The sequence below is a fragment of the Protomyctophum parallelum genome, assembly GCF_964188405.1.
Source record: "Protomyctophum parallelum genome assembly, chromosome: 15".
Classification (NCBI taxonomy): Eukaryota; Metazoa; Chordata; class Actinopteri; order Myctophiformes; family Myctophidae; genus Protomyctophum; species Protomyctophum parallelum.
This window is the reverse complement of record NC_139710.1, coordinates 40,280,655-40,294,208: the sequence shown is the minus strand read 5'-3', so window position 1 is coordinate 40,294,208 and position 13,554 is coordinate 40,280,655.

Here is a 13,554-nt window from a genome sequence, read left to right as displayed (position 1 = left end):
CCTACAGAGATGGCGGACGATTTTGCGGAGTTTCCGACCAACCAACGTAAGCGTGTCCATGAAATCTGTATCGGGAACTCAGTCAGTAAAGAGAAAAAGACAATCAATTGAGGCAAAGAAGCGTTTTAAAGATTGAGTAATTATTATTGAGGTACCATCAAGGAGAACACACAACTTACATTCAATGTATCCACGATTGACATGTAATGGAAACCCACAGTCGTGTGTCACACCACATGTGTGAAAAGACAGTCTTATTATACTCAAGAAGAAGTCCAACCCCTTTCCCATTCATGGGAAAGTCTAAGACAATAAGGATTTACAACAGGTAATCAGAGCTATAACAAGAGGGAAGAAAACACAGTAAACCACAGCTGTGTTTTACAGCTGCCTTGAGGTGCTTCTTAAATGTTTAACCCCAAATTCCTTGACAAGCGTCAAGTTCACAGCCATTTTCATGAATTCCAAATTAATGTGGGAACCCACGTAAACGTTATGAACGTAAACGCCGTTGTGAATGAGGACCAATGAGAGCTCAGTGCCAAGTATCGCGAGAATGTCCACCGTTTCCTCTCTGGCAGCCAAATCAAGTGATACCCCCCGGAACAGAAACGATATGCTGTTTAAATCCTCAAATAAAATGATGTACTGTGCAAGTCTAAACGCAGACAGGACACATACAGCCAGGTGACATGGAATCTGATTTAGATCAGGTTGTTGCATTCAGAGACAGATCTCCTCAAATCAGATTTTAATCAGATTTGAAACCACCAGCTCCGAATGTGGTATAGGGGAGGATGGGGGAAGATGAACCGTCGGGTAAGTTGAACCACCCCCTGTATCTTTAAAACTACACACATGAGTTGTCATGTGACCTCAAAATCAGGACACACCCACCATTTCAACCTGACTCTGAAGATGAGAGACACATGGACAAAGTGGAAAGTACATTTATACACAAAAAAGTGTTTTTTGCTGGTCAAAGTAAAATAATAAACTTTTCTGGAATAATCATTTTTATATTAAAGCAAAAGCACCCAGGTCTAAACTTATATATCATGCATGTTGGTGATATACCAATGTATAAAACCCATGTGAATCATTTAGCTAAACATTAGCCTGGAGCATTAAGCTAGCCATGTTTTGTCAAAAAGTGGCCATGGGGCAAGTTGAACCAATTCCTTGGGGTAAATTGAGCCAATTTTCTTAATGTGAATCACCATTCATATTTTTGTATTAAGTATTAGCTACTCAAATTATACTGAATGACCTTTAATTTGGATGTTTGCAAATGTTTCCAAATTTGCTATATTGTATTAACAATATTGCAAATATAAGGTTCTGAATAACAAACTTTATTTAATTGTCTTTATATTGTTTAAATAATAAATAAACAGATAAATAAGACTATTTGCAAAAGGGAAAACTGTTATTAAATTATTTTCAATACGTGAATACATTATCTGTTCAAGTTTAAGCTCTTTACATTAAAATATCATGTGGTTCAATTTTGGATCAACTTACCCCTTACCTGGGGCAAATTGAGCCACTTTTTTCTTTTTTTTTAAAGGTCATATTTTCATGGCCCTTTGTCATAGCTGCTTACTCATCATTTCAATTGATAGAGGACATCCTGAAATATGTGTAGATCATTAGATTTGACTGCCATCTCATTTTGCCTTGCTTCCAGGACAACTTAAGTAAAAAGTGGTTCATCTTCCCCCATCCTCCCCTACCTCCACTGGACAGTTGAGAGCTAAAAAAAATACCTGAAAAACAGCGATAGGAAGTTTGCACCGTGTCAGACAGACAGACAGACAGACAGACAGACAGACGAGACTTTTCCAACTCATAATTATGTTTCTCAATTTGACAACAAATGCAAAAAGGTTTGTTATTCTGTGTCATATTATTATATAATATACCAGTAAGACCCCCTGAGGGCGAGAAGACGTCAGACTGAATTATGTACTGGCCATATATGGAGCGTGTCTTGAGTGTACAGGGTTTGATGAGGTCAGATCAACATATGGAATGTCAGAACAGGAAGGACGGGTGGGGAAGGATCAATATATGGAGTGTCAGAACAGGTCAGCTCCATATTTGGAGATAAAAATGTTTGAGGTTGTTGGCCGGCTCCATATGGTATGCAGATCTAGGTGATGATGCAGTCTTCTCCATGTATGGTTATCCAGGGTTACATTACGGTCAGTGTCGTGGTCTTCATATATGGAGATGGCCATATTGGCGTGATCATGTGACATGAGGCGTGGTGACACGAGGCGTGATGTCACAAGGCGTGACCACTGACCATATACGGTCACGGAATGTTAAAAGTTCAGGTTTTTTGGGTGCAATTGAGCTCAGAAAACCTAAATAAAAATAAGAAAATTACAAAAAAATATATATATATCACAATCCCTTTAAATGTATTGGGTGGTTTTCTCCCCCCAAGGTGCATTTAGACCCACCCATCGGCGGGCCAATCAACACCAAGCGTGCGGGCGCAATCGCACGGAAGATGGAGATAATCTATAAGTAATCAACAGGTCTGCTGTCGCCATGGAAACTACAGCCCTGATGTCTCCCTGAACAGCATCATGGGTTTACCACAGCAAAGCCCGTTAACTATCATGGGTTTACCACAGCAAAGCCCGTTAACAGCATCATGGGTTTACCACAGCAAAGACATTCATCGCCTAATCACGCAATGAGGTCGGCTGAAAGTTGATAAGCACTGATGCATTTTTGCAACCACTTGAACCCCATGCAGCGCGCATAATTATATATGGTTTTCAAAGTGAGTGTTGTGGCACCCTATAACTTTTTCATGTCAAGGACCCCCAAATTGACACAATTCACTTAGCCCGCAGACCTCCATTTGGAAATATACATGACACCAGGGACCCCCATAAGAGAAGATCTGTACGGCTCTAGCAGTGATTCTCAACCCGTTTAATTTCAAGGACCCCCAGTTTGACATGCATATTAGTCTACCGATTATCTCTGGGACCCCAATGTATATATTGTAAAATCAAAGTTAATTTAACTCTGAGAGTATATGTATGGAACCAAATGGACTCGTCAGGGTCCATTTGGGTCCATTTGTACACTCTCTGAGTTACAGACCTATAAGGGTCCATTTGGTTTAGCTGGGGAACCCCTGTAATTCCCTCGAGGACCCCTGGGGTCCCCGGACCCCACTTTGGGAACCACTGTCCTATAGGGTCCAGCTAGGGTTACCGGGAATTAATTATTACCTTGGCCTGGGAAAATCTGCCTGGGCATTTTGGCATTCATTATTTAATACTCATTTTTAATTAATTAATACTCATTCTTTTGCCTTCAATTTCCTAAAAATATTATTTTTTTTAGTACATTTCTAGTGATTTTTTGTGATTTTTTAGTGATTTTATGTTCTCATGGTGAGGTAAGAACCTTCGAGGAGGCTAGGTATCGAGATTTCTTTAGATTTCTGTATGATTATTTCATACAATGTTTACACAATGTTTGCGTTTAGACAAACATTGATTGATTGATTATTTTATTAGACAATATCAAATGCAAAAACAGTACATGGTACAGTCAAAAGCACATTTATCCAAAAGGATAGCACCGAAAAAAGACCTTGCGGTCTTGTTTCCATTCGGGTCCCAATGCATTAATTTACACTACAATGATGACATTAATTTAAGAACAAACATGAAAATTATTTACAGGTGAAAGTACCAAAAAAATCTAAATAAATCTAAATACCAAATAAATCGCTCGGAGGGGGGGGGGGGGGGGGGGGGGGGGTATAGGGAGATTGGGCAGTCATCTTCTCTCCTTTTGACCCGCTGACATTGCTAGGTGTTTTTTCAGCCCGGTTTTAAAGGAAGCCAGTGATTTGTTTGTTTTGAGGGAAGGGGGCAGGGCGTTCCACACCTGAGTGGCAGTGCTGTGGAAAGTGAATTTACCCATATTTGTTCTATATGTGGGTGGCACCAGATCATTATTTATACTCCCTCTAGTGTTGTGGCTGTGAGAGTTGCTCACCTTTGTGAGGTAATCGGTTAAGTAAATGGGGACTGAGGGCACAGAGGGCAGGGCTTAATTTACTATTTTGAAAGTCAGCCCCATTTTCAACTGCTTGACTCTGTCTTCTACCCGGAGCCATCCTATGCCATCAAAATGTGTTGTATAAAATGTGTTGTCATGGGCTCTAGGCCTAGGAGGAGTCGAATTAGTTTGTTCTGGGAGGTTTGAAGCTTAATTTGTTGTGACCTTGAGATGTTCGAGAACCAGGAGGTACAGGCGTAGTCAAAAATGGGCTGAATAAGAGCTCCAGCTAATGTCCTGAGAGCCCTCTCGTTTACAAAGGAGGAGATTCTCCCCAAGAATCTTGTCCTTTGGTTTACTTTTTTGATCGCCCTAGTTGCCATGCCTTCACCTGTCAGCTTGTTGTCCAGGATACAGCCCAGATATGTAATCTCTTTTTTACTAGTAATTATAATATCGTCAATTCTGACACTGAAATCATTTACCCTACTAAGGGAGTAGTTAGACCCAAAGAGAATAGATTCTGTTTTACCAAGATGTAATGATAGTTTGTTATCCGTAAGCCAAATTCTGATTTTCCATACATACATAAATCCAAAGCTGGCCATCCATTGTCAATGGCATTCAATGTTTGCGTTTACACAAACCCTCAGCCAGACATGATAGGAGCACTCCTCAACAACAACATAGCCTACACACTCTCCCAGACAGCCAATAGTATATAAGTAGTAGTGTTGAGTATTGACTTCAATACTAGTAGTACTACTACTAGTATTGAAGTATAAGTATAGTGTTGAGTAGCCTATTGAAGACTGCAGAGTGTACAACAACAGCTAGTTTCTTTCAACTCACTTCCAAATTACAAATTAGCAAGATATAGCACGCCATAGCATAGCAGCAGACAACATGGGCACAATCATGGAATTCCATTCAGCAAAAATTACAATTCACTTATGACCTTTGATGTTTTCAATCATGTAGTAATCCATAATCAAGGGCGGATGTTGTTGGTGGAGTTGCCCAGTAAAGCTTAAGTCCTCAGGATACATGTTGTACAGTACTAGGCTAACTCCTCTAGGGACTGCTGACTTCCTTTCTCTACAAAAACTTTGCAATAGACTTTTGACATTGTGAGGCTAACATTTAGGATACTCTGAGAGAGGCCTCTCATTTATATTTAATCATAAACAAAGACAAGTTTCTGGTGTGAAGAAAAACAAATCTGCTGCATTCTAGAAACAAGCACATGATGACAGGCCTCAGGCAGGCATGACCAATCAATCTATGCAGGTACAGATAGACAAACTAGGCAGTGCTAGTGGTTTCTATGTTTCTATGTCAGTGGTGCTCGCACGTTTTCATGTCAAGGACCCCCCAGAATGATATTCAGGTCCATATCTCAAAATATGCTGTCACCAGAGGCAAAGATTTGAGTTATATTCGTGAAAGAATATAATTATATTCAAACATTTGTGCCACATTTTCACGATTTTAGGTATAGAAGATGATGCCAGAGCAGACATGAAGTGATTTGTCCTTTGTCCTTTCGGAAACTTATTTTGTGCAGTGGTAAAGACAAAAATAAATCACAGTACACACATACAGATCATAAAATCGACTTTAAGAAAAAACTACTTAAAAGCACAATATATTCAAGGGTTCTCAACCTTTTTGGCTGCATGGGGAGGACCCCCGTAAATGCTTTGTCCATGTCTCGCGACCCCCGCCCGGCACCCACTCCCCACCTCCAATACAAACTGACTGCAAAAATATAAAATTATAATAGAGAAAATATATCATAAATGAATACTGAAACCGATATGATCATTAAGGAAAGTTTATGCATGTACTATGTGTACTATATGCAAACTCTTCATTTCCATATTCCAGCCATTCAGTTGCAAAATTATAAATTTTATTCGACTAAATGTGACTAAAGCTAAATGAAAACTTTTCAAGAGACTATGACTAAAACTAAAATCAAATGCCTTGACAGGAGCTTTCTCCACTCTGCTATAACAACATGGAACAGCCTCCCCCTGTGGTTGTTGGAGACATTACATCAAGTAGTGTTCATGGGACTGAACAAACACCTCCTCACTATGTGACTGTTATCCCTCAACCCATTTAGGCCTAACGTCGAAATAAATAAACCCCCCCCCCCCCCCCCCCCCATCTGAAAATATGTTGTTCCAGGGACGCCCCCAGAAGCAAAGATTTGAGTTAAAAAAAAATCGCTCTGAAAGAATATATTCAAAGATCTGAAAAGGAATCTTTGAAATGTTTCATAGTGTTAGAAAATAGTGCTTTCAAATGTACAATGGGGCTCAATGGCAGACATTGGCACGTCAAAAATCACTTTCACCTAGAAACTCCATTCACACTTTTTATTATTCAGCTTACTGTGGAGACACATGCTGGAACTTTTTACTTTGAAATGTTTTATAGTTTCTGAGTTATTTAACTTAAACGCCCAATGCATTCTCTATGGCAATAGCACAAACTTTGGCATGCTACTAGTCCTACATACTTACACCTAGCAATCCCATTCTAGCCTACTTAGGCATACTTGAAAATCGCGGAAAAGCGAGAGGCTATAGTCACTATAGCCTCTTGCTTTTCCGCGATTTTCACCTTTTTTTTCAAATCCTCTGAAATCGTAAAAAACGATGGACCTTGACCAGTATAAATGACCTTGACCAGTATAAATGACCTTGACAAGTATAAATGACCTTGACCAGTATAAATTACCTTGCCCTCCGAGACCATGGACTATAGCCTTTCGCTTTTCCGTGATTTTCACCTGGCGGCCACCATATATACTCTCAGAGTTACAGACCTGTAAGGGTCCATTTGGTTACATGTGTTACACTCTCAGAGTTACAGACATGTAATGGATGGTCCATTTGGTTACATGTGTTACACTCTCAGAGTTACATTTGGTTAGCGTGTTCATGCGCACGTGCGCCTGTGCGTGCGTGTGTGTGTGTGTGTGTGTGTGCACGCTTCAATGGCCACTGTTGGACCCCATGGGGATCAGGGACCTCAGCCACCCATAATCAAAACGGTCACAGCAAACTCTGTTGCATCACAACTGGTGGCCAACAGTCGTAACCAACACCGCCGCCGACCCACATAGAATACCATCGCACAGTGGTATCAGACCAACCACAATCAGCCAGCCCTCAAACCAAACCCTTCGACCTAGAAGAACTCAAAACTGCAATGGGAAAGTTGAAACCCGGAAAAGCAGCAGGGATTGATGACATACTGGCAGAAATTATACAACACCTGGGACCTAACACAAAGACCTGGCTTGTGGGGATGCTGAACACATCCATGGCACAGAAAACCACCCCTTCTGTCTGGAAAAAGGCCAAAGTGGTTGCAATCAATTTGATGTTGATGTTACCTATGCTGCTGCTGCAGGTACAATGTTCAATGTTGTTACAACTTGTGTACAGGTACATAAGAATACAACTTAAGGACCTTGCAAACGGGGAGCGATAAAATGTGCCTACTGTATTTTTTTTTCAATGAGACCTGCGTTTTTGCTCTGAGAACTCACGGTGTGACAACGCAAGCGTATTTATGTGAGCGTGAATTTGTTGCGAGCGTGCTCGTTTCGTGCACACGCCCACAACTCACCAGACCTGGAATTCACTTGCGTTGTCGCGCCCCCCTTCAGCAGACCTGAAGGAGACCTGTCGTTGATCCAGGCAACAACTCCTGCGTTCCTCGCTCCACTTTTTGCAAGGGCCTTTATTCTTGTCTGGCTTCCTGCAACAGCATAACAAAACATAATAACATCAATCACAGCAAACACAGCAAACAAAAGCATTAAAAATCGGAAGAAATTTATGTCTTAACCGACCATGTATGTGTCTTAACACGCCACACATGTCTTATCAGGCCAATGCATGTGTCTTAACCGACCTTGTATGTCGGACTGACTAATATCCCCCGTTGTGCCTGCATCATACCACTGCATTTATATCAGCTTGTTCAGACCTGCGTTATATGTATTTAATGGACAACATATTAATGTAATTTATATCTGACATGCTTGTAAAGACCTATGTATTGTATCTTGTATAGATAGACCTACACTGTATGTATTTAATGGACAGACACATTACATTACATATTCATGTCATGATGCTGTAGTCTTAATTGACTTTGGTTTTCTTTTTTCTTTTTTTTTTTTTTAAGATATATTTTTTTGCGGCTTACGCCTTTTATTGATTTTTGAAGGGACAGACAGTAGGCTGACAGGAAACGGGAGAGAGATGGGGGGATGACATGCAGTAAAGGCCGTGTCGGGTCCGGGAGTCGAACCCGCGGCACACTGCGACTGGATTACCAGTCCGGTGCCCAGACCGTTACGCTACGGCCTGGGCCGGTTTTCTTGATCGTCGTCATGTCAATCAGTTTGTCTCAAGGCCAGCTTATAACTCTAAAATTTTACTTGTTGATCTGATGTGTTATTGACCACCTGATGTGTGATATCTCTGCTGTCGGGAGGAAACCTCATAACTCCAAAATGTTAATTTTTCAGGAAATGAAAAATATATTTTTTTCAGGAAATTAAGAAAACCTTATTTTTTTTTAAAACAAAGCAATACTGCTTCATCAAAGTTGGCGTTGTAACTTTATATATTGTCAATTACTTCCATGAATTGGGAAGTGGTGGTGGACTTTAGCAGACATTTTGAGGGTCCAATGGAGTTAAGAGGTTTTGTCCAAAGCACTTTTTACTACTTTCCATTGGTTCAATATTTTTCAAAAGAACACACAGACGTAAAGGGTGTTCAATAGCACTGATTTATGCAACAAAAGAATATCAAAAATCTCCTCCCGACAGCAACGACCACCTGACCTGTGATATGATTGGTCTTCATTTCACTCACCCCAGAGTTGTGGGTGACCAATCGGAGCACACTAATGTAATATTGTACCCCTCTTTCACCTACATACATGTCTGTGTACGTATATGGACACATTAATGACTCCTAGACTATTTTAGTTAACAGAGCACTTCACCCATTTCCAATGTCGTTTCATTCTGGGTTTTTTACCTCGAAAACAGCAGATCTACAAGTTAACCCTGTGTCAGTGTACCACTGTGTGGCACCTTGACCACCTCGCGGTCTGTGACGTTGCACATGGGTCAACTGTCTGGTTTTCTATATTTTTTATCCCACAATTTTGTAACCCATTTTTCACCCCTGTGTCAATTATCTGATGTGATCCTGGGCTCTACACACCCTCTGCCAACCTGGGGAGAGCAACGGACTTGAACTCATGCTTCCTTCATGCATGAGTGTCCAAGTCGCTCCTTTACAACTGACAGCAGGGAGTTTCCCTGGTTGGACGTAGCGCGTAGAAGGAACACGTTATTCCAACCAGTTCCTTTCCCCTCCATCAGGCGCCCCGGCTGGCCAGGGGGAGGCAGTTTAGAGACCAGGATTACTGCATGTTTTTGTGAGGGTACCTACCCTAGGGGACACGGGGAGAACATGCAAACTCCACACAGAAAGGCCCTTTCGCCAACCCCACCCAATGGGCACTGATGACGCGGAGGAGAGGACACGCCGCCAGTGCACACAGCGTCCCGAGCTGATTAAAAATCATCATTTGATGGTCTTAGGCCCCATTGACACTGGCAGCCAAATCCGGCCTTAATCAGAGATGTGGAATCAGATTTTTGACAAACAAGTCACATGGAATGCAAGTTTTTTTTACAAATGTGACTTGAGCCACATTCCGATCAGATTTCAGGAGATCCGTCTCCTGAAATCTCCGCAGTAAGCTGATCTACTGTAAACCGATAAATGCGAGCTCCAGCCAAGGTGCCTGGACCGCTGAGCCACGGCCCAGGCCATACCATTACAATTTTACTCAAGTACATTTTGAATTCCGGACTCTTACTTCTAATGGGAGTATTTCTATATAATGCAGTATTCTTCCATTTGACCTTTGCGAGCGGCTATTGGGTGTGGCGGCTCTTTGTGGTTGTTGTGACATTGAGTTAAGCACACACCAGAGATCCTGAGTCACTATGGGAGACGCGTTAGCATGCCCAACCCCCCTCCCCCGTACGGCTGTCGGAAGCCTTTCATTATTCAGGACCACCCTCAGCACAAAACCTGCGATGTGGCGGGAACCCCTTTTGGTATTTTAAGCTATGCTTTAGCTATTGAAAAATAGCAGATCTACAAGCTCATAGCACGGCAACAAGCTTGTAGGTCTGCTATTTTCGAAAGATCGTGAAAATGAGGCACAGATCTTTGAATATTCTTTCAGAGTGAACCGTAAAATCTGAATCCCCCACCCACCCCTTTTCCCCCCTCATTGTATATGTTTCTTTTCCCTTTTTACCTCCTCTATAATGATTTCCTGTTTTGACTATATAGTTGTGTATATTCATACGTTTCTAAATGTTTTGATGAATTCAAAATGGTGAGCCCTATTGTAAACAAGTGTAATTGTTTCACGGGGTCGTGCACTCACAGTTAACAGTTTTTGTATTGAGTTGTACTTGAAATGTACTGTAATTCTGCAAACTGTTAATAAATCAATGAATCAAACAATGTCTCTATATAGGTTATGAAATGTATATTTCCATGTGGAGGGGTGGGGCTAGGTCGGGAGGTAACAGGGGGTGCATGGCCAAAAAGGTTTGGGAACCGCTGACATAGAGGGTCAAGTTCATTCACAGACATGTGTCCCTGCTCAGAACAACTGGAAATGTGAGTGGTCTAGCTTGTTCCTCTTGATGGGCAGGGTAGTCTGAGTCCAGACTCCACAGAAGAATATCCGAAATGACCAGGTGTCCAGCAAAGCAGAGTATTATTTGTGCCACAACAACTGAGGTGGGAGGGATGCCTCCATAAATCCGTAGCTTTAGTGGGATGTACTGTACTCAGTTCTGGTCCATAGCTCCAATGCTATATGATTCTGCCCTGCATTATCATAGAAGCATTAGAGCTATATGGACCAGAGCTATACACTGTACTTAACATTTTAGTCTAAACCAGGAAACTGGGAGGCACCGAGACAGGCGACAAGCGGAGGTGTAAGGACAGTGAAAGCATCATTCAAATATAATCCATACAAAACAAACTAATATTAATTAGATGTGCCTATATATGTCACGTAGCAGAAATTGAACAGAGTGATGTAATCATTGTAATGAGTGGTGTCAAACATTTATTTCCACGCCAGAGACTGGAAGTACACTCTGCTAAATGCCTAAATTGTACACAGAAAAAGCTACAGAAACAGCAGAAAGCTCTGAATCCACAAGCCGATGAGTACATTATATATTTATCTATATTTCAAGGACCTCCATGTAACTCTTGAGTTACAGACCTGTACGGGGCCATTTGGATACCAGAGTTACAGACCTGTACGGGGCCATTTGGATACAGACCTGTACGGGGCCATTTGGATACAGACCTGTACGGGGCCATTTGGATACCAGAGTTACAGACCTGTACGGGGCCATTTGGATACAGACCTGTATGGGGCCATTTGGATACAGACCTGTATGGGGCCATTTGGATACAGACCTGTACGGGGCCATTTGGATACAGACCTGTACGGGGCCATTTGGATACAGACCTGTACGGGGCCATTTGGATACAGACCTGTACGGGGCCATTTGGATACAGACCTGTACGGGGCCATTTGGATACCACTCAAGGACAATTTGCGACCCACTGGTGTAGCAGCAGAGTGCTTCCAGTGAGCTGACACTCACAACCACCTCTGCTCCCCCGCAAACACACACACACCTGCATACGGTAGGCTACACCGTCATAGTATTTTTAGCCTTGGCATTTTCTCCTAATTGTATTTACACACTTCAAAAGCATCCGTGTTACATAATTGAAGGAAGCGCTGCCACAGAAAGCACTCGCGATCCTTTAATGTGCCGTTGCGGGTATAATGGAATCAAAGGCTATAAGGGGAAAAAAGGAAAGGGAATAAATGAAATGGTCACCGTTAGCTGGAGACCTCATATACTGTAGGTCCAAAACTGATACTTTGCTTGTGTTTCAATGGATCCAATGTAGTTAAATGTAGTCACAAAAGTACAAAGTATTGGTATTAAATGTACTTAAAATTATCAGGAGGAGATAGTACTCTTCATGCAGTGACTCATTTCAAGTTCTCAAATGTATAATGTTTTTGAAAATAGCAGATCTACAAGCTCACAATGCATCACATATAAGCGACACCTTGTAGACTGGCTATTCTCAAATGGAACAAATGCATATACTGTAGGGCTGAAGTGGTTAATGTATACATTTTGTGTAATAATAATCCAAATCTACAAAATGACTATTAAATTAAACTACAGCCGTCAAATAAATGTAGTGGAGTAAAAGTACAATATTTGGATCCGAGATGTGGAGTAGAAGTAAAACTATCGTAAACATTGGATATACTCACTAAGTACCTATAATTGCACTCAAATAGCTACAATACTTGAAGTGTATACTCTCATTGAACTGTACCCATTCTACAAACCGTTTCATTTTTAAAAACAAATAATACAAGCTTTAAATCACTAAGAATTGACAGGGTGTCAGTCAGGCAGTGAGGAGGAGGAGGCGAGCAACTGCATTTTGATCTGGCTCCAACCAAATGGTCTGTAACTCTGAGAGTGTTGAATTATATATGGATGTGCGATGATGTGTTATCAGAAGTGTGGTAAATATATTTAGGTCATAATTATTGATCAGCTATTTCACACTGATGAAGACTGCAAGGGAGAACTGAGGGTCTCTCACTGCACATTCCATTGAAGCAACCTGGTAAAGGGGGTTGTGAGCTAATCTTGATTGTGAATACAAAGGGATTTATGACCTGGCCACAGGCTGGCAAGGAGAGAACTCTGAGTCACTGAGCAGATGTATAGGGAGAAGCCATGACCTGGTAAATTCTTCCTTTCATTGTAAAATGTGTTCTAAATGTAACCATTATTATACTGGGTTAGTAAAGCCTAGATAATATAAGAATGTAATGATCTTACAGCTAATCTAGACATTTTGATCTAGATAAGCAACAGCTCGCATGACCGGAAGTGGTGGGGCTGTTGCGAGGGGCTGATGTCAGAATCCACAGGCAAAGGTGTCTGTGGCTTCTCATTGGCTAAAGGATGGGGGCAGAAAAACTGACCCTGTCATTTGATTGGCTGCAAAGGCATTCTCTTTGGTCTAAGTACACTGTTGATGGAAAGTTGAAGTTAGATTCTACACCACACCACCGTGACAAGATAGAGATCAGCGTGAGGCCAGCGGTAAATATAATCATATGATATGTGCATTATTCCATAAATATGTTATAAATGTTTAATATGATAATTAGGTTGTAACCAAATGTTTATTTGTGTTTCTTGTCTCCAACCAATAATCTTGAATGGTAGATTTAAAACCACATAGTTGCACATAGTTGCAAGTGTTCAATATTAACCACACTTCACCAAATGAGAGTAGGTTAGGC